Source organism: Gallus gallus, chromosome 2, assembly GCF_016699485.2.
Source record: "Gallus gallus isolate bGalGal1 chromosome 2, bGalGal1.mat.broiler.GRCg7b, whole genome shotgun sequence".
Taxonomy (NCBI): Eukaryota; Metazoa; Chordata; class Aves; order Galliformes; family Phasianidae; genus Gallus; species Gallus gallus.
In genome coordinates, this window is record NC_052533.1 from 98,345,643 (window position 1) to 98,368,295 (window position 22,653).

Genomic DNA, 22,653 nt, shown 5'->3' on the forward strand with positions numbered 1-22,653 from the left:
GCACTGGGAAATGAAGCAAATTTTTTTCTGACAAGCATCACCCTGAAAAGCCTGAAATAAGAGTTTCTGATGCAGATAGATTGGTCTTTGAAGAAATCCCTGAATGTACACAGCAGTGAGATTGGACTTTGGGAAACAAGGGGAGAGGCATTTTTCAGTTAGATAAGGTTACTTTCACATCTTATTTATCTCTGAATATTACATGTTGAGAAACAGAAACCAATTACCACTGAATGACATTGATAACGTACGAAAAGGAGAGACATTTTGAAAGTGCCTTGTCTATTCATATTAGTAAAAGAAAATATTTGCATCGTCTGTATTGTTAAATTTAATGAGCTGCTGTTGAATGAAATGACAGTGAAGCTGAGAATTTTCCAGTCTGCTGCCTTAGATGTGTATTTGTTTGCCACTAGGAATTATAAATCAGATTCTCCTCAACAGTGAGTTCTGGCTTTTGCTGTGTTGGAATGCCTACCTAGCACAGGCATCTCTGTGAAATACTGCACCATGCCACTCTCAAGCAAATTATTGCTTATTAGCCTGGGCAAAGCATTTGCTTCTAGCTCTAAGCTAGCTTCCCACACAGCAGGTAGGGCATATCTGTCCTGTGCCACGTAAACATACATTGAGCGAAACTACACTGAACAGAGCTAAAATGTTTTAGAAAGCCATTTCATGCTTAGGCCTACTTCAGCCTGTTTAGTTCATCGTAAGCTGTCTTCTCTCACTTTAGGATATGTCTTTAGCTGAGGTAAGCTAAAGCAATATGAAGTGGTTTTAAATCTATACACACACACATGCATTCAGTTTTGCAATGGTTTAACTGAAGTGTTTTTCAAACCAGTTTAGTTAATCAGATACAACCTTTGTGTCTTGTCAGGCAGTGAAATCCCACTGCTTTGAGATCAACTGGACATCCAGCAGCATAGTCAGGGTTGTCTGTAGAATATTTATGCTGTGCCAGTGCTGAAAGTGCCATATAGAAAAAACGACTTATAGTCACAAAAGTTTACCAGGAGGCAGGATCTGGATTAACATTATCAATCATCAGCTTGTGTTTTTAGAGTAATTAAAACCTGTAATTTCCAAATTGATAACAACACTGAACTCCCCTGAGCCCTGCTTCCCTGTGAGTGTCTGAAGAAAATAGTCCACACACCAAAAACAGAATAAAGCCCCCAAACCTCATGAAAATAACAATGAAAATAATGGCAATCAAACTTTACTGGGAAAAAAAAAAAAAAAAAAAAAAGCCTTGAACTATGCCATATGGCAGTAAATCATTGGGCTGGACATGGATAAACCACAGGGCAAGAATAAAATATTCATAGCAATTAGTGGCATAGACAGAATAGAACCCCCTCTGTGCACTTGCCGTTGTTATGGTGATTTCTCCTCCCAACATTCCCTCTTCTCCCACCAATGCCATTGGCTCTCTCCATGGCTTTCCATCTGGCTCTTGCTTTCTTGTTTATCCCAATGAAATTAGCTCGACTGCTCATTTGTCACCTTGGAGGTGTAGTAGCTGTGAACATGTGCGGTGCAAGAGAGCAAGACAAGCAGATGGTACTTGAGAATAGATAAACAGACAGATGCATTAAAGAGACAGCAAAATGGTTGGTATGAAATAGTGTCTGGAAGATGATGAATTGGGTTTGAGTGTGATGAGGCATGGCCAACTACCGTATGCAAAGAGTGATGTTTCCTGATCCATGTTTTCTTTTAGGCTGTGGGCATACCCTGGGGATTGCTAGAGCTCGTGGATAAGAAAACCAAAGATACTGAATTTCAGATATAGTATGCTGAGGCTTCATGTGGATTGCTGGAAAATGTAACACATTTTCCTGGCTGCTTTTCTTTCTGAAAATGATAACTACAGATCCATAAATCAGCACTAATCACTTCTGTTATTAATGCTTGCTCTTTCTTGTAGAAATGACTTGACTCAGGGCACCATTTCTGATGTCTGTGGTACCTTATTTTTGTGCATCACAAAAACGACAGTTTCATTATACCCACATTTAACTGCATTAAATGCACAGCTGATCTGAATTTATGTCAGGGTGATTGTGATCAAAATATATTGTCCAAAAAGGAGTAATAAGAGTTATCCTAGAAAGCCACTGAGGAATTAAAGCCACAGGTAGAGGGACAGCAGAGATGGAGACAGCAGATATGAGTAGAGAAAGAAGGGTGAGCATCTCTAATAATGTGACCTATTTGGCCAGAAACAATCTTTTGGCCAAATCAGATTTTTGATACAAATGAAAATGACATGTATACGTGTGTGGCACAAGAAAAGTACCTATTAAAAAAGGATGTCGAGGGAAAAGCAGGGGAGTATTTACTTTCAGGAATTAACATCACATTAGTCTTCGTTACTGAAGCCAAATTCCTGTTTTCTTAAACCTGAATGGAGAAGAGTTGGATACTAATGTCCAATAGCTAACAAACTTTGCTCCAAGAAAATGTCAAAGCAAGATTGCAAAGTTGCAGCTGTCTAGACTCATACACAAGCACTCACACGCACATAAACACAGATTGGAGTAATGAAAAGGCAACTGTTTAAAGAGGCCAGCAGTGGCACTTCTAGCCCCTGTGCACTGTTGGGAGGGAGGGATGGGCTGGAGCTGGAGGGTGGATGGAGAGGAAGAGTAAGCCCAAATCTGTGCACCTCATATATGGAGCAAAACGAGGATGAAGAGAGAAGAGGAGAGGAGAGGAGAGGAGAGGAGAGGAGAGGAGAGGAGAGGAGAGGAGAGGAGAGGAGAGGAGAGGAGAGGAGAGGAGAGGAGAGGAGAGGAGAGGAGAGGAGAGGAGAGGAGAGGAGAGGAGAGGAGAGGAGAGGAGAGGAGAGGAGAGGAGAGGAGAGGAGAGGAGAGGAGAGGAGAGGAGAGGAGAGGAGAGAGAAAGGGATAATGTTCAACATCTATTAAAAGAAATCTTCCATGTTTTGCATGACCTAGTCCTATAAGAAGCAGTGATTAAATTTGGTGCCATTTGTTGGACTTCCTTTCCATTGCCCCATCCAGTCTTTTAACCATAAACTATTTGTAAATAACTTTAATTATCAGTTATTTAATGCATTCCATTCTCAGCTGGTCACCCCAAAGGCTTCTTTGTGCACAGATGAATTTTCAAGCAGCAGCTGGAATAGCTGAGGCAAAACCTGGAGCTACCTTGGAGCCTGGCCTTGGTAAGAAACTGTCTGGAATGGGGAGTTACATGGTAGGATTTCCTATATTCTCCCAAAACCAAAATGCATTTCACAAAAATGAAAGCATACCTTGTTAGAGTCTATAGCTGGCCATGAAGATTAAACCTATCATCCATATTTTTTATTAAAACAAGCTTTCTGCTTGTGCAGAGTGTCATAGCTCTAAGTGCCAATAGAGCACCAAAAAATTTGAGAGTCTCAGAAGCTGCAGGGAAGCTCCAGGTTGCACCCAGTGCCAGACACCAGAGCTTCATGTTGCTCTTTCTCCATGGCTAACACAGATCTCAGCACGGGGACAGGTTCCATGCAAGTCTTCAGCCAATCTGGAAGCATGGGCCTGAAAGTGAGGATGTTCAAGACTTGGTTTTGTTTATCTCCTTGATGCTGCCAGAGCTGCAGGCTTTCCTTCCACTGAGCCAGAAGTGCTAACCCAACTTCCACAATGTTCAGCACATATTTCAGATCAGGGAACACTGGAGGAATTGTCTGGTGAATACCTTCATTTAATCTTCATTTGTCATCACAGGAATAAGCACACTGCTTCTCTGAACTCAGTACAGTGCACAAAGTGTAGGCTTAAGATTCCTGAAGTGTGTCTTTATTCCCTTCCACTGACTTCTTTCTTGTCTTTGTTTCAGGTTTCAGGGAAGCCAGATGGATCTGTCCATATCTGAGCCATACTGATTCTTCTTTCCTTGACGGGAGATGGATTCCCTGCTCTCTGTATCCTGCAGAGAAAAGATTTTGCTGCACAAGGTGTGTATGTTTTCATTTATCACTTGCAAAATGTCTCTCTAACACAAATAATGGATGTATGTGGGGAATTAGACTCAATGTAGGGTAATCTATTGTCTCAGAGACAGTACCTTGACATCCTGCGTACCTTGAGCCCCAGATGAATTATTTTGTCCTTGGATTAGTTTTGAATTATGTACATTTCCATCAAGTCTCACTTGAAGATGAGACACATGAACGTATTCAACATACTTGACACACCTCAGTCAGCCAGGCCCCCAGACATCTCACTGCTACACCAGAAGTTCCCAATGAAGGGCAGAGCTCAGCCATACTCCTTGGGGTGATGGATCAGATACTGTTCTCCCCACCTCAGCTCTGTGCTTGGAAAACTAAGCTTGAAAGCTTCTGTTTCTATGAGATGCACCCTTTTACACTGGATCTGGTGTTATATGAGGTGAATTCTCCTAGCTCTTTCTAGTTTTGCTGAGAAATTCTGTTTATGCCAAACATTTGAGGACATAAGTTAAGAGCTGCTGGGCTGTTTCAGCTGACAGACATATCAGCAGAACCTTACCTCTGAGCAGATAAGAAAGGTAAGTTTAAGATTTGGAGACTATGGCTGGACTGTTTAGAGACACTGTGTTGTAATGAAATAATGGGAGGCCAACGGGCTTCAGATACCTGGTGCACAAAAGGAAAAAAAAAGGAAACTCGGTACACTAAATCCAAAGTTTGTTTTCAAATAAAAACATAGTCAAGTTCTCTTGAAATTTCAGTTTGTCCCTTTCTATAGAGGGAGTGACATACAGAGAAAATTTTCATACATAACATGCACTGATTTCCTTTGTAAAACAGATTTAAGAATTAGGAAAATGAGAGGAGAGGAGAGGAGAGGAGAGGAGAGGAGAGGAGAGGAGAGGAGAGGAGAGGAGAGGAGAAAGGAAAAGAAAGGAAAAGAAAGGAAAAGGAGGAAGAATGCTGTATACTAAAGGGATTTGCATAAATTATACGTTCATAAGTGGGTTTACTGGCTCACAAATAGCAAATAAGATCCCCTAGCACTCAGACAATGAGAAGCACCCGCTGGTGGAACCACAGTAGTATCATTATGTTGATGCATTTCATTCTCCAAATGAAATGGTGGGCTTTTAGCTTTAGGGTCATTTTTTTCTAAGGAATTTCAAGGACACATTAAATGGGATGGAGGAAGGGAGGAAATGGTCAGGAAGAACACGCCCTCCAGCACAGTTTTCTTCAGGGCTGAACATGAAATCCAGGGTTTCCAATATTGTTTCATATCTTGCAGGACAAATAGACTTCATTTTTATAATGAAATTCCATATTTCTAGATAACTATATATTTCATGCTAATGCTCTTGGCTATGACCAACAGGCAGAGTGCACGACAGAGATTTCAGTAAGAACTTTTCATTAACCTGTCTGAACAAATGATAAAACATATGCTGGGGGGACATGTCCTGCTACTCTTCTATGCTCATTGATACTTGGCAGATTGATCTGTACTTCAAAGTGCTGCAAAACTCAGTGGCATCTGAAAAAAGTATTATTCATTTTAAAATCCTGACTTTCCTGAGGTACAAGTTCATTCTCATACTAGTGTGTTACTTCTCTGTAAGTTACATGCCAAGCTGAATTTGTTCTATGAGTGTGAAAACCAGGAGGATGTGTCAGTAGGCCCTGTGGAGAGCAATGTACTGAAGATGGCAAAGGCACGGGAGCAGCCTAATATCAACTGTCAGGCCCAAGGGTTGTAGTCGCATCCTCTTATCATCTATGATTTATGTATCTTCTTAGCCCTTTCATCTTCTGAAGAGAGAACTGACAACATCTGGCAAGTGCTGAAGAGTACTAGGGAACATGGATATTGTCACACTAAATAAGGCAGTTCGTCTGTTCGTGACCAGCCATTCCCTCTGCAGCACATGCATCTGTTCTCTGAAAGCATGTCATACTGCATGCATCAGAAGTTGGAAGTCTTCTATAAGGTCTCTATGGGATCTGAGCAAAATTGTGAGATCTTTACTGGCATAGTTGAGCAGTGACTGACTCGTGTGAATCATCCCAGTGACTGCAACTGCTCACCATTATGAGTGGTGAGCAGTTATTATGAGCTTCCCAGTTTGACATTTTTTAGCTGATCACTGCTTGTTTTTCATGCAATATGTTAAATCTTCCAGGTGAATTTTGTTATCTGGATAATGTTATGACAGCTCTTCATGGAACAAACCAGGACGGACGAAATAAACAATATGGAGGTATAAGAATATTTTTTGTTTGATCAAGGGCTTACAGCAGCAGTTCCTTTTAGCACTGTCAAGTCATTTGAAAGATAGGAATATTGTGCTAAATTAGAAGTTACTTAGTCACAGTCTTTATGTCTGCAGAAGATGATTTTAATATGATTGCTCTGTTTAATGAGTAGGTGTGATGCTACAGCCTGAAGGTATGGCAAGATTTAAATGATGGCAATTAGTCCAAGAGAGAAAAATTGAACTGGGAGAATATGAGGTGGGAGGTTTCATTTCACAGAATTCCAGCATGGCTTATGTCCATCTGACCTACTCTCTGCTCCAGCAGGGCCACCCAGAGCAGGGTGCCCAGGCCCACGTCCAGGCAGCTTCTGAAGATCTCCAAGGAGGAGACCCCACAGCCTCTCTATTCTGCTGTGCCAAGACCTTTTTCCTGCATAGAGATTGAGAAGATAAAATGAGACCAAGGACTGCCTATTCTGAAATTTGTGTGTAGAGTATCCTCATCTTTAGCCTTTTCACTATTTCTGTTCAGTGTGCCAGTGGTTTGAAGAGCTGCATTTTATGCTTTTTTTTCATCCAGTCAGCAGAGTTGGAATGAACTTGGTGCCAACTGAGAAGATATCTGATATCTATGGTTCTATGAGTGACCAAACTGGATTCTTATCAAAATTCTTATTTTGACCATGTTCATGGTAGATTGCCATAATGCAGTCTTAGAATTCTATCTAAAGCCTGTGAAAGTATTTTTGCATCTGCTAATTTATTAGAGAGAACAAACAAAGGAGGGGTCACATATTTTGTGATCTTGGAGAGGAGTAAGTCTTATCAACATGGGAGAAGCATGTGCTTACTGATTACCATCTAACTTTCCACTGATAGTTTTTGGGTATAACAACCTATTAGGTACTTTTTCCTTCTAGCTCCCCCCAGAAGTACTCTCTCCTAGAGCAGTTCCACCAAACTAAACTACCTAGAATACTTGATTGTTCTAATAAAAGGCGTACCTTTCTTTCAAACTCTTCCACTAAGTTTGATACTTCATATTACCAGGCATGACAATTACTTTGCACTTTCCTAAGGTTGAAGAGTAAAACAAGCCACTTTGAGAGCAGTCTGGAACAGAGAGTAGGTAACAATGGCATGAGATGACAACAGTCTCAGTAACTGCATGTGCGCCCTTCAGCAAGTGAAAAGGTTTTTAGAACACTCATGAAAGACAAATCTGAAAACTCAAAAATGCCCTGGACGTCTGCAGCTTCAGTCTGATGACTCAGTGTTAGCAAATAATTGATGGTTAGATCAGATCGAGTCACTTTGTTGCTTTGTTAAATAAAATTTCCTTTCCTTTTCAGTGTGTCTACACTGAAAATTTCTTGAATAACCTGTAAAATCAACCCACCTAATGCTTAAATGGTATGATTCAAATTATGTAGTCTCAAATGAAAAATATGTACTCTATTCCGTTCTATTGCTCATATATTACTGTTGCTGTGTCTTTACTAGGTGAATCACTGGCATTTATGAGATTTGGATTGAACATAGTTTAGAGTTCATAACTAAAAGCCTGCTCTGTTAATGGTTACCAGTTTAATTCTGGAGAGTTCAAATACTTGTGCCAAGATTTATAAAATATTAAGATTTGTGTACAAAAGAAGACACTCAAAACGTTAGGAAAAAAAAAAACTTTTTTCCTCTCACTTCTTTACCTAGATGTACTAAATAGAAAGAAAGGCAAAATAAATATACCTGAGAGCCTAAAAGAAATGGAATACTGGATTAGAGACTTTCTCCTGGAAAAAATTTTTACAGTTATGTCTTCAAAGTAAGTTTGTTTGTCCCTCTGAAAGAGTATCTGAACTATATCACCTCACTTCTCAACTGCTGTAGAGATAATAAAAGTGAAATAGCTCTTGGGAATCTTAGGCAAATGTACCTATTAGTTTAGTCTAGCTTGTTTCTAAATGAGAAAGGTTGGGCTGTCTACAGACCAGTCTAAAATATGGTAAACACATCATGTTGGAAATGAAAGGAGAAGAATAAAATCTCACCCTGAGTCACTCAGGCTGCCAAGCTCATGCTAAAAGGGAAACAGAAAGACCTTCCCCTGTTTCACGGCTGTGAGGGGGGAAAGAACTGCACTGAAAAATCAGCAATGATTAATAAACATTATTCAAACACAAGGTAGGAAAACGAGCAGCTTTCCAAGTAACTCCCTTTACTACAGTAGCCAAGTGGAAAGCAAGCCAACTCCTTTAATTAGGATATGATATCTTGTTCGCTTGTTACCTCATCAGCCAGCTGCAACTTATCATAACCTAGTTTATGAGCTCCCAAGGTCAGAGAGCATATTTTATATGATGTTGATACAGTACTTAGTACTACAGAGCCTGCTCTGTAACTGACATTGTTAACACTAGTTCTGCCACTAATCCCAACAGAAGTATTGTGTTGGAGACGATATTACCCCCAGGAAAATGCATGTACATACAGAGCTAACAAATAAGCCTGGTTATATATTAACTTAATAATAAATCCTGACGCAGTCGGGATCAAGAAGAAAATATATTTTCTTTCAGCTCATGTAGTATATGGGGGAATGGTCAGATGACATGTGGAGAAAACCTTATGCAAGGTCAGGCTTACCCACGTAGTTAACATTGAGAAAAAAATAACCCAAATCACAATAAGAATGCTTTCTGGAATCGAAATTTTGTGTACATTGCAGAGAGGTGCACTTCCCTTGCCTTTGAGACATGTTATACATTATTTATTGCACATGAATAATTTGCTGGAACAGTCCCTGTGCACCTTCTGTTATACAGGCAGCGCTGATGCCGAGAACATTTCATCACATAATGTTCACCTCATGGATGTTTCTGGAAATGATTAGGTACTTCAGTCTGTTACAGAGCTGTGGTTTTTTCCTTCCTCTCAACAGAGTAAAATGGATAGAACCCCAAATGGGGTTTAATTGAAGATAAATATAGCTGCACACAGATTTCCTAGTCTTTTGAGATGATTTCTTCGCTCTGTGTGCCAGTCTAGGATTCTTGCCTCATCTTCTCCAAACTTTCAAAGAGATTTTGTTTTCACACTTGCGTGAGGGCAGTTTGATGCATTGAATCACACTTGCATTCCTGGTAAGTCTGTAAAGACTATTTGTCTTCATTATGCAGGAAATAGGAAGATCAAGTAAATGTTTCTGCAGCTCTTCACAGCTCAAGGAACTTCCTTCCAGGGTTGGTTTCATCTTTTCTCCGTTTCTTTCTTTCTGTTTCACCACTGAGGAACTTGAAATACTCAGGACCTCAAAGCCCACCCAGTCCCACCCCATGCTGTAGGCAGGGCTGCTACCCGGCAGCTCAGCTGCCCAGGGCCCCATCCAACCTGGCCTTGAGCACCTCCAAGGATGAGGCACCACAGCTTCTCTGGGCAGCTGTGCCAGTGCCTTACTGCCCTCTGAATGAAAAATCTCTTTTAAAGCCATTCCCCTTTTCCTGTCACTGTCACACAGTACAAAAAGTTGGCCTCCCTCCTGTTCATAAGCTCCCTTTAAGTACAGGAATGCCATTCAATCTTCCTGATTGAATATTGATTTTGGGCACAAGAATGATGACTAACTTGGGAAAACAAGTTGCCTACATAGCACCTTTTGGAGACAGACATCTGCCTAACACATGGGCTTAGGTTTGAAAGAATCATATTTTGAAGTCCATGCAAAAACTTCAGGAATTGACTCGACTATATGACATTTCATATGCTGATTTCAGTTGACCCAAAGTAAATCATCTGATCTCTACTGATAATGTTGCCCTGAAATCTAAGGGTTTTTGGGTTTTTGTTGGTTGTGGATTTTTGTTTTGTTTTGTTTTGTTTCTGATGTTGAATATTATAAGTACTTAAGCTCTCAAGGGCAAATTTCTTAGGAGAATACTAAGTAAAACACGTTAGAGCAATAATGCACCAAGAGCTACTATGTGGATAGAATCCATAATAAGTAAGATGAACAATATCTTCTATAACAAAAAGAGGACAGAACCAATGTAGGCAAGTATTTGCCCCTCATGATAATGTTCCCAAACCATCCTTCTTAGTGTTTTTTTCTGGGAACCTTCTCAGTAATGGGGTGAACAAAAGAAGAAAAATATCGAATATTCTGTGGAGTGAGCATCATGCAATAAAGCAAAATGTTCCTCTAAGGGATAACTTTCCCCCTTTTATTTAAAAACACCTGTTTCTCTGCTTCTGAACTCTTACCTTGTGTTGGAGAAGAAATGCCTTCCAAGAACAGTGCCTGAAGTCGAGCATCACGGTAACAAAAACTGCCAAGCACAAGGCATGATATACTGATACTGTGTGTTTGATGTCAGAGGTTGGCTACAGGTCCTGCAAAGGAAAGTTTCTCCCTGGAATATGGAAGCATTCCTAATCTGACCTCATGCAGAAAGACTTGTGAAGTCTTAGGCTTTGTTACTTGTACTTAAGGCAAGAGGTGGAAGGGAAGAAACAGCATCTCTTCTCAAGCCATGGCCCTTGCCCACTCTTTACCCAAAGCATGTCTCAGAACTTGCAGCAAGCCATCCTCAGAGTCCATTAGGGGCTACCTTCGAAGAAAGCCAATATCCTTTGTAATAAGATGGCCCAGATGTTCGGCATCTGGTGGACAAATTTACCTTTCGTTCTCACAGGAGCCAATGTTTGGGGTTCAGTCTCTCACCAATCTTTGTAGGTGCCTTTTAGCAGTGCTTCAGAAAGGAAAACTTCGACATTCTGTAGTTCTGCATGAAGATGTGAACTATCTCTACTGTCTGCTGCTTCCAAGAATAGCTACAGCGCCTGCTCATTCATCCAAGTACCTCTTGTCTGAAAGCACAAGCATCCATGATCTTCTTTTCAGCCCCTGTCATCCTTGTCTATGCCAGCTCCTCACTTCTAACTGGGCATAGTGCAAGCTGCTTCAGGAAGACATTGCTCCATTAGTCCATGGAGTTTCTTTGTCATTCACATCTCCCCTCACTCCAGACATTTTGTGCAAACCAAACAAAACTTATTTTAACAAGACCCAGAGACAAGGTTACCATTAATGCAGGAGTTTAACATAAGCCAAGCCTATCCACAATGGAATTACTTTCTATTTGCCTTGACATCTCACACCCAGAGACCCTGCAGCATCTTTTAGTTTTGTGTAGCCAAGGTGTTGAGGTCATTATAGTGTTCTTCTTGTGTTGCTACTCAGTGCAGCTGGAGCTACTAAAACACTCACATTGTTTTAGCAGATAGCAGTTGTACATATGTTCTGTATAGCTCACAATCTCAGTCTGTCTTGCCAGCTTTCTATAGACCACACAAGACGTTATTAATGTGAGAATGGGCTGTGCTGCTTTTCTGTGTTACAAGTTTATTAATGCCAACAGAATTGAGGTCTCTTCTTACCTTTTTCTACAATAGCTGAGATGCTACAAATTAGTTTAGGACAGAAAGAGAGAAACTGAAATTGCTGAAGGACTGGAGCATGACTGCAATTACATAAATCAGCACAATCACTGTGTAAATGAGCACTCAGTCTATCAAGGCTTCCTTTCTAAAGATTTGGAATAAACTCATTTAACATCTAGTATCTGACAAATGTTTATAGAACTTACGTTGTATACTGAGGATTTGAAACAAAGCCTAAAGAAAACAGCTACACAATAAACAAATTATTTTTACAATGGAGCTGGTGCTTATTTTTATGAGAGCATATGGTGAATGTTTAGAAGACAAATCTATGCAATACTATTTCACCTCCAATATGCACATTTTCCAGTGAGTGGCTCGAGGCCAAACGGGATAATATCCCTTATGGGGTCTCTCAATTGATTCAAGACAACAAATTTAATGCGGGCTGCCAGTCATTCAGTGGATTCTGTAAGTTGAGTGCTTTCCCAGATGTTAACCTCCATGGGACTATGCACTCCCCTCTTTCTGGTTCATGGGGGAGAGCTCCTGTGATAGCTAGATGTATTATTTCTGATATTATACTTATTTATAGTTCTGATATTCTCAGTGCATAGAGCCTCCATGACATCTTTGTATTTACCCTTCTGTATGCAGCAGGAAACAGATAGTGCATTGGCTCTTATCAAGAGTTAACAAAAATCAAAGCCTGTTTGTCTTTAATGGCATTTTCCACCATAATTCTGCCTTATTCCTTTTTGAAACCAGAGTCCTGTAACAGGATCAGGATGAGTGGGTGCCCATGAAAACCCTTCCTTGGCAAAGCTAACTGAAGAAACAGGATTGCTCTACCACTGTTTAAGAGGTTTGGAACCTCAACTGGTCTTCAAAGCATTTTTTCCTGACTATCCTTGACTACAGGGAATACTTTGAACCTATTTCTTTCTTTCTTTCTTTCTTTCCTTTTTTCTTTCGGTTTTTTTTTTTTTGTCTTTTTTTCTTTTTTTTCCCAGTGGAAGCTAAAATTCCACCCTCCCCTCTTTTTTTTTTTTATAAACAAAGGAAAACTGTATCAGTGACAGAGTGCCTTCCATTCCCAAGACACCACATATTTTTTGTGCTAATGACCCAACTATAGAAAAGCATTGGTTGTCACACTGAATTATAACATATTTAGTATAACACAGCTGAAATAATGCAAGGCTGCTAGGTATTGAGCAGTCTAGGAGACAGTTCCTGGAACAAAAAGCCCTGCAAATCAGATAAATTTTTCCTTTGATTCTAAAATACCTCTCACCAAACCTTTTAAGCATGATGAAAATGGGAAAGATTGGTCTCTCTGGCTATGTTTGGAAATTGAACGGAAGGGAACAGAGCTTTAGACAAACCCTGTTCTCTGCATTGCAGGTCCTGCAGATGGGGCTGACTGTGCCCCATTCCGTGCTGCTTTCTTTCCCCCTCTGCACAAGGAGCACAGAGTTTGCACTGAATTGAAGTGTCTGGGCTGAACTCTCTGCCTGAGTCACTTCAGTGGAATGAGCAGAAAAATTTCTACAAAGAATTTTGCCCATGGGCTTTTTGCATAGACGTAAATGCTTTCAGGAGCTGCCAGGAGAATCAAGCCTTGCAATATACTTGTTTGCCAACATTTTAAGATCCGGAAGAATGTCTGGAATGATCCAGAGTCTTAGCATAAATCTGAAAGGTTTGCATTCTGGTAAAGAATGGGGAGTGGATGAGCATTTCATTTTGACTGTGGGTAAACCTGAGCTTCTGGCCTGGGCTTACAGTAGAGTTAAGGCTAAGTGTAAGTGTAGTCCTAATGCTGAGTGAACTTTTAACAATGGCAAGGCTTGTCCTCACACTGGGTCTTAGTGTTGCTTCTGTAAAAGTAAGATGAAAGTTAATGTTGGGCACTTTCTTGTCCTAGTTTGGGTAAAGGATCATAGAATCATAGAATCACAGAATGGTTTGGGTTGGAAGGACCTCAAAGCCCACCCTGCCCAACCCCGTGCTGTGGGCAGGGCTGCCCCCCAGCAGTTCAGCTGCCCAGGGCCCCATCCAACCTGGCCTTGAGCGCCTCAATGGATGGGGCACCACAGCCTCTCTGGGCAGCTGTGCCAAAGCCTCACCACCTCTCAGTGAAAAAGTTCCCTCTAATATCTAATTTAATTTAGAGAGCTGATGAAGGTTATCCTAAAAATAGAGCATCAGCTGAACCTTGGGCTGGAAATAGAATCATAGACTCATAGGCTCATTTAGTTTGGAAGAGGCCTCCAAGGTCTTCATGTCCTGCCTTTAACCTGACCTGTGGAGTCCAGTCACTAAATCATATCCTTTAGTGCCTTAGGGAACTGCTTAGGGTGAAAGTTGTGGGAAGGCTGTAGTTAGCATGTGGGATGTGTACACCCATGGATGGACAAGAGGGTTGCACTTGGGAGGAAGAACAGCTGCAGATAAAGGCATCTGCTAGGGTCCTAGTTTCATCGCCACAGCTTCCAAAGGCACAGTTAAATCTCCCTCCACTTCACTTCTTATGAAGTGATGGAGGTTTCAGATGCACCAGGTCAGTTATATTTCTTTTCAGCAGAGCATACGTAGTCTTCATTCTTTTAAAATGCAGTGCAAAATGGATTAGATCTCCACTGATGAGTAGCCTACCCATGCAGCCTTGTGCCCTGCACTCATGCCACTGCTGTCCTGCAGCAGACATGGATCCTACTGCCAGAGCAGCTGCAAATGCCAGCAGCTGCTGGCTCAGTGGAAAGTGGGTTTCTGCATGCTGTGTAGCCTCCCTGGCCATCATTCTATACTGTCCACCTGGCCAAATCCCTCAAGTGCCTCAGCTATACATCAAGTGAGGAGCTGGGGTTCAAGAGCAAGGAAGAAAGAGAATCCTATTTCTGTGAAGAAATGACTGAATTGCCAGCAATTCTGGATCCCAAACAGTGCAACTGGGAAAAGCAATTGAATCACGAGAGGAAGAGGCAGTCTGTAATATTCAGTGTCTGCTTTCTTCCCATTTCTAATTTGTATGTTTAAAATTTCAGTGAAGCATTATGAAGAAACACAGAGGTGACATTTGAAAAGAAAAGGGAGAAATCATTTTTTAACAAATCAAGCAAAATTAGATATAATAACATACAGGACTCTCAGAGTGTAATTTTTCTACTCTCCTCATTCTTCTGGGCAGAATTCATCCTCCTGGTGTAGATGCTGGAGGAGACTATGATTGCAATGGCAGAGCTGCTCAGTCATAACCACATCAGTATTATCTAGAAACAGGTCTTTTAAAATTGAAGTTTGGAATTTCGATCTCATGAGGAAGTCATGTGTTGTGGGTTGACCCAGCAGTTAGCTAAGCACTCCACAGTCATTTGCTCAACGCTGCCTCTACTCCAGTGGGACTGGGAGAGAACTGGGGAAAAAAAAAACAAAGTAGAACTCATGTGCTGAGATAGAATCTATTTACTGAAACAGAAAAGGAAGAGAAAAAAAAACAAGATAATAATAATGACAGTTATATATACAAAACAAGTGATGCACAAGCAGTTGCTCAGCACCCACTGACTAATGTCCAGCTAGTCCCCAAGCAAAAGCTGCCCACCAGGCCAACTCCCCATCATTTTCAAGATTTCTGATGTCATGTGGTATGGAGTATCCCTTTGACCACTTTAGGCCAGTTGTCCTGGTTCTGTCCCTTCCAGCTCCTTGTGATCCCCCAGACCTCCCCTCTGGTAGGACAGCATGAGAAGCTGAGAAACTGAAATGTCCTTGGCTCCTTACAGCACTGTTCAGCAAAAGCTAAAACATTACTGTGTTATCAACACTGTTTTTCTCTTAAAGCCCATAGCATCATACCAGACTCTACGAAGCAAAAAACAACTCTGTCCCAACTGAAATCAGGACAGCATGAAGAGATCATTCTATGCGCAAAGTCACCCTCAGTTACTGCTACAGCCAGCATCCTCATTTCTGAGGACAGCCCTCATTTTGCAGGAGCAGCTTGGCCACCATTTCCCCCAGAGGAAAGCAAAGCCCAGCTGATTTTAGGACAAGAAATAATGTCATTAAGCTGTACCGGGGAAGGTTCAGGTTGGATATTAGGAAAATCTTCTCAGAAAGACTGGTGAAGAATTGGAACAGCCTGCCGAGGGAGGTGATAGAGTCACTGTCCCCGAAGATGTGCAACAACTGTGTGAATGTGGCACTGAGGGACATGGTCAGTGGGTATGGTGGGAATGAGTTCATGGTGGACAAGATGAACATAGCTATCTTTTCCAGCCTTAATGATTCCGTGATTCTTTGAAGACACAGGGAACACTAATGCAGGCAGAGCACCAGTACTCCCAATCCTGCTGCCCTACCTGTCTCGCTCCACTCTGCTTCCATGCTGACCCCACTGTGCAGTAGCCTGGTTGAAGTGAATCTGGGCATCAGGGAGATGCAGGTGGGGCAGCAGTGATGGTCATGACCTGTCTCCATGCGAGTTGAACTGCTTTTTTGGGACCTCCGCCCCAGCATCCTCTCCTTGACCAGAAGCAGAGTCCCCTTACAGAGGCTGGAAGTGGCACCAAGGCCACAATGCCTTGTCTGCTCTCAATTTGGTTTGTAAAAGACATGTTTCAGTAACTTTTCTTAAGGCACTTAACAGCTAAAATGCTCTGCAACACCAAGAGGTCTGCTCTTAGTTCCAGGGCAATGCTTTCCTCATGCAGACTGGTTGGTCTTCTCTAGCCTGATGGCCCTTTTGTGCTTCATGGGAAAACACAGAGGCTCTGGAATTTGTTATTAAACCTTGCCGTTGGTCCACTCTAAGTGTAAAGGCAGCCTAGCAAGCTCAGCTCAGCACAGGAAGGAGCAGGAAGGTGCTGTTTTCCAAGCCTTGCCACACCTCATTAAATACAGCATTTAACTTCTAAACCCCTCCATTTCCCAGCTGGCCAAACAGCAGCCATCACCACCCAAGAAGCAAATGATAGTGTAAGCATTGTCTGGGCTCACACAGCATCCAAACTGGGAAAACAGTTTCAAAATTCCAACAGTTACTAAGAAAAAAAAGACATAAAGTCAGATGCACTCCTTCTGGTGGTTCTGTCCTGCTCTGGAGATGGGACATGAGACTGTAGTTTCATATGTCAGCCATTCTTTTTTCCACCCGGGGTGCTCCCGTCCTCTCCTGCTCCAACCTGCTGGCCATTCTGGCCCTCTGGGTCAGCAGCTTTCCCACTTCTCAGTTCCCACTCAAGTTTAAAAACTGTAAAGACATCTTGACAGAGAGCGCACACCTCTGAGAATGGGCAAGATGCGACCAACTAGAGGGCATCCAGACTGCATTATGAAAACAACTGTTAAGTTGTTCTTTTCTTACATAGTACTTCCGCTGCATTGATGCATTGCCGGAGTGGGTATAGATTCTTCCTATTCAAAGAGGCCAGGTTCCAAAAACCTCCTTGTAAATCCCTTTCTCTCACTGCCAGAAATGGAGAGACAAAGAAATACCCTTTACCTGCCTCTGCCTGCTCAGATTTAATTAGAATGACAGCATCTTCCTATGCCAAGGAAACAACTCCTTTTTCTGTAGATGACTCTGGTAGCACAGCACTGAACAGAGGCTCCTGCATTCACATGAAGACAAGACCCCAGTAAAAAAATCATGTGACATGGAGGGAACTCACAGAAGTGCCTTTTGGGGCACTCCTGGCCTCACTGCCTCATTCCCACAGGAAACAAAGGCCAGTTCAGACCTCAGCATGCCCTCCTCTGAGGCGGAGGCACCTTGCCTTTCATCTTTCCCTCTCCAACAAACCTATATTGACATGTGTGTGCTTGTATAATTAAGTATTTTTTGTGCGTATTCATAATAAACAGTCTCCACTTCACACAGGTCTTCCCCGAGGGAGAGGATGAGCGCGTAAGTTATGGGACAGATGTTAGTCACGCAGCTCATTAGCCATGGGATGGTGGTGTTCAAATACTCATGTGGTAAGTGTGGCAGGACTAAATGGAAGTGAGAAATGCATTTGGAAGTGCCTGTTTCTTATAACCACATCTTCAGAGGAGGTGAGCACACAAAGCCTCCTTTATTTCACTTGGGACAAAAGTCTTCATTTCCATTTCTCACCTGGAAAATATGGGGCTAACTACTTCAAGAGATGCATCCTCCCCCAGAGCGTTTGCTCCAACCAGATTGCCTCTGGGCTTTCCAAAATCTCAAAGAACAGCAGTATCTTTTGACCGATACAATTTTTATCCTCCTGCTCTGTTTCCCAACAAATCCAGTTGATGAACTAAACCCCATTTCACTGTATTTAAATTGAGGTACCTACTTGTTTTCTCTGAATTCTAATTCAGCGTAAAGCATCTGGAGGACTAATTACTGTTCCCTATGGCTTTTGAATATTACTGCTGAGGGTATAGGTGTCTCAGAGAAGGTTTTACAGAACGTATCTTCTCTTGCTGGCACGAGGGGCTGTTTTTAGCTGCCACGGCTCTGCAGCATTTGGCAGATGTTTTGTGTTTTTACAATCCAGTGGCACACTATAAACCGATTCTTCAGTGGGAAGGATTTGCATGCCGTTTGATGTACGTGCCAGCTCGTGGCCTGCTGCTCCCTAAAGCTAAGACTTGCATAAAGCCTGCATCAAAAGCGGCTTTACATATGTGGTAGCACGCTCAGATGCTGTCTGGAAAAGGGTAACACTGTGATGAAGGTTGAAAGCCAATGTATGTATCTTCTGATAGTGTCTGTACGCTTCATCTGACCAGATACGGAAAAGAAATTGAAATTTATCAGTGCAAATGATTTTAAAACAGAAGTGACAGCAAAATAAAAAAGCCATGACTTCTGTGCTATTTCCTAGACATTTCTTCAGTTGCCACCTTGCCTACTCCTTCAGCAGAAAAAAAAAAAAAATACTAGACTTTAATCACAAAGACCTGCTAAGTAGATTAAAGGGCAATTTTCACTGTTCATTTAACTTATCTGTAAAGCTCTGCGTTGTATTTATCTTCTTAATCTGAGCTGAGCTTTTATGCACAAATGCTGTTTAAAAGCAGGGGAGCAAGCACTGTGTGATGACTCAGCTCTTTAATTTCCAAAGAACAGCTTTGTGGTAGTCTGCAGTTAAAAGCTGAATGATACTGACATGGGATAGGAAGCGAGGCTAAGAGCTATGGAGAAGTCCAGCTGGTCTTCTTCAGCACTGATCTGAAGAACACCTCCTCTGCCCTGTTTTGGAGAAGGATGTGCCATAGACCATGCAAGGACTCTGCTTTTACTCCTGTATTTATGCATCTACAGAACAGTCCTGTAAGTAGGTGTAAAAAGATAAAATAGACTTTCTGTTTTAAAGACAGACAGACAGACAGGTAGATAAATAGATACAAAGAGAGATATATAGATCGATGGATGGATGGATAGATAGATAGATAGATAGACAGAGGTAGGCAAACATATATATTTATCTGTCTTTTTTAGAACCCCGTTTTCAAAATATACATTTAATTGTGTTCTCTTCTGTGGCTGGATCAGTTGTTTATAAATGGCTGCTCTTTAGCTTATGTACGTAAAGAAAGATTGAAGTCCCAATGTGTTGCCCGATGTGTTTTATTTCTAAGCAGTAGCTGTGGAGGTCCTGCCTCCAGGCGGCTGGCAATGAACTTTCTGCATGTAATGCATTATTTTCTGTTTAAACTATCATTTCTAGGCTGTAATTACTGTCTGCACTGCAATATGTACCAAGGCTAATCACTTCGTCTGTCACTGCTGTCTGCTGCCCTGACAAGAGACTCAAATCATTGCAGGGCCAACCTGATAGATGTCAAGGTTAAAAATGTGTCATTGCTTTTTCAAATTGGCCGTTCTCTGCTTTAAGCCCGACGCAGGCTTCAGAGAAATGCGTGTGAATTTTTAAACTAGATTTTACTGCGTGACCTGACTCCCACAGAAAGAAGTATTTCCAAATATCTAATGCTTTCTGGTATGTAGGTCACAGTCAATTTAGTTAACTTGTTAAGTAGCTCAACTGATAATTTAATTTTGGGGCAGGCTTGATTTTTTTAAGTTTCATTCAGGTCAGAAGTGGCCTCAGGTGACAGCGGGCTCATTCCTTACCCATCCCGCTTCATTGGGGTTTCAGAGCTACCTCTGCCTAACCTGAAGAACCGGCACCGGAGGGATCCTCTGCACGGCTTTGGGTGGTTTCTGGGTAACTCGCCCAGCTGGGAAGAACCAGGTGGTTTGGCACATCTACACAGACCAGTTCTGCCACTGAGAGCCAGCCGTGGCTGATCAGGGCCTACAGGAGGGGGTCCGCAGCGGGTGGAGGTTTTCCAGTTCTTCAGGAAGGATTAAACTGGACTCATGGGGCTGCTAATCACTTATCCCTGAGCCCTTCCGACAGAGAGCTCAGGCAGATTCTGCTAAGCAGGGAAACGTCGCTGCTAAATTATTTAGCTCTGTGCTGGGAAGATTGGGAAGATAAACTATTTGCTGAGTAAAACGGAGATGGGAACAGTGATGTAGGATCATCATCGTAGAATTGGTTGGAAGGTACCCTTAAGGTCATCTGGTCCAACTCCCCTACAATGAACAGGGCACCGACAGCAGATCAGGTTGCACGTGAACATGTTACATACCATCATGCTGCAGCTTCTGAAAGCGATCCTGCTTGTTGATGTGAAAAGGCTGTATAATTCAGGAACGGTGTCCCACTCCCACCCTCCAGGGGATGTCATCTGCAGGACCACTGCCATTCCAGGATGTCACCCTTGGCAGGACAAGCGATGGCTGTGCAAACTCAAGGCTGTTTAACAAGTCCAGTAGGGAATGGCTCTGTCAGCGTTGGGTTTCCTATGAGCCAAAGGGGCTGATTCTGATAGATGCTGTCAGCGCTATTGCAGGCAAGGCCTATGTCTCATGAGGTCTTGCATACTGCAGTACAGCTCATAGTTTGCTTCCACTGAGCCATGTATGTGGGCTTGATCTCAGGGAAACCACCATCAGGCCTGTTACTCCCTAAACACAGCCTGGGTGCTGGCTCCCAGGGGTTAGTTCTGCTGTTCCTCAATTCTTATTGCTGCTTTTCTCCTAGCTACTGCATTGCTCTACTACCTTATAGAAAAATGACTTTAATAAGTTTTTTTTCAATATAACTGCACGTCCATTCCTATTTGTAAAACATTTAAGAAGTCTGCACAACATGGTATGTTCAACCTGCATTTTATGTGCAAGTTGTGAAGTTCTGATGTTGTCAGAAGCATCACAAACTGAGGGAAACACAGACATTTGTGAATCCAAGGCTTTGATTTTGCCTAAGATGTGATTTCCATGACAAGACACAGTGACATTGTGCTAAGAAAATACCCTCTCAAAAGTCTTTGGTTTTGTCATGGAAATAGCTGTGACAAAATCATGGCTTTCATTGTTCTTCCTCTCATTCATATACGCAAAGTGGATTTTTTTCCTGTCCTATCATTGCAGCGTGCAGAAAATCTAGCAAAGAGCAATATAATGCACGTCTTCTCCAAGACAATATCAGGAATCAAGTCCATGTTTTGAAGACTAACAGTCTGGAGCCATAGTCAGAATAATAGAATGATAAAATAACAGAATCACAGAATGGTTTGGGTTGCAAGGGACCTCAGTGCCCACCCAGTCCCACCCCGTGCCATGGGCAGGGCTGCCCCCCAGCAGCTCAGCTGCCCAGGGCCCCATCCAACCTGGCCTTGAGCGCCTCCAGGGATGGGGCACCACAGCTTCTCTGGGTAGTTGTGCCAGTGCCTCACCGCCCTCTGAGTAGAGAATTGCCTCCTAACATCTAACCTAGATCTCCCCTCTTTTAGTTTAAAGCCATTCCCCTTTGTCCTACCACTCTCAGACCATGTAAATATGTTGGTTCCCTCCTGTTTATAAACTCCCTACAAGTCAGGTAGTGGAAGGAGACATGTGATAAAAATTCCTCATGCATCTAAGTTACCTAAGCCACTTACATGAGAAGGAAATCAATGAGACTTACGTTCTTAATTGCCTAAGCACTTAGCATTGCAGTTCTTGGTAGATAAAAAGTATGGGTGGCTCCTCTCCTATGTTTCACCAGTTCCAACTTTTTCAGCATCCAAAAACAGTGCTCTCTTGCAGAGCGTGGTATCTTGGGGCCAGTTTGGTTCCCAACAAACCCACAAGAAGGCCAAGCCAGCTGAGCAGTGCCTTTGGGATGAGCTTGTCCACTTGCACGCAGCTCTCTCTGCTGCAGCCTGACCCAGAGGGATTACAGCAGGGAGAGAAGCAGCAGCAGAATGAGGAATATACCCGCGTCCATGACAATTTCTGTGTAAACCTCATCTAAAGTTTTACTGTAGGGATTAAAAAATCCCATTATAGTGTATAAAAAAAAATCTTGGGTTTTAGCAAGACAAAACAAAATGCACTGGTCCTGGCATTTAATAGGATTCACATTGCACAGCCTAGCTACGCTCTTCCCCTAGTGCGGTATCCGCTTACATTGCTCAGTCAGACTCACTGCCAGCAAGAGACAAGTAGAACTCAATATCCAAATGACTTTTTTTTTTTCTTCTTGTTCAGATATTCATCTATTTGCAGTTTTTTTCCCTCCTCAGATCTCAGCCCACCACCCGCAGACCAGCCTTGGGATGTGGTGGGCCTGTGCCCAGCTGAGAACCAGGGGAGTATTTTTGCCACCCACCCCGTGGCCTCCTGCAGCTGCAGCCCACAGCTGGTGGCTGCCAGATCAGGGACGTCTGAGGGGCTTCTTGGGTCTGTGCGACCCCAGTTCTTCCTCTGCCTCAGGGAGCAGTGCCTTCCTTTGTGCCAGCTCCAGGTGGAGAGGTCCTGCTGGGTTTGTGCCGTCCCTCACCCAAAAAATCTTGCCCTGATCACTGAGGGTTCTCAGGATTTTTGTCGCCGTTTTATCAGATGATACTGACATTGGTTGGAGCCTCCAGAAGGTGTTTGTGCACCAGAAA

The 22,653-nt window shown here is 42.5% G+C and overlaps 2 long non-coding RNA genes across 2 annotated transcripts; one reads left to right on the plus strand and one right to left on the minus strand.

The window, feature by feature from the left end:
* Positions 1 to 562: 562 nt before the first annotated feature.
* LOC101751848 lies at positions 563 to 4,829 on the plus strand. The gene is made up of 3 exons (XR_005855264.2): positions 563 to 1,619; positions 3,102 to 3,199; positions 3,859 to 4,829. It is a non-coding gene; the product is annotated as an uncharacterized LOC101751848 (long non-coding RNA).
* Positions 3,315 to 7,418, minus strand: LOC121109931. The gene is made up of 3 exons (XR_005855265.1): positions 7,236 to 7,418; positions 4,533 to 4,639; positions 3,315 to 3,948 (listed from the first exon to the last, which is right to left on the minus strand). It is a non-coding gene; the product is annotated as an uncharacterized LOC121109931 (long non-coding RNA).
* Positions 7,419 to 22,653: the final 15,235 nt, after the last annotated feature.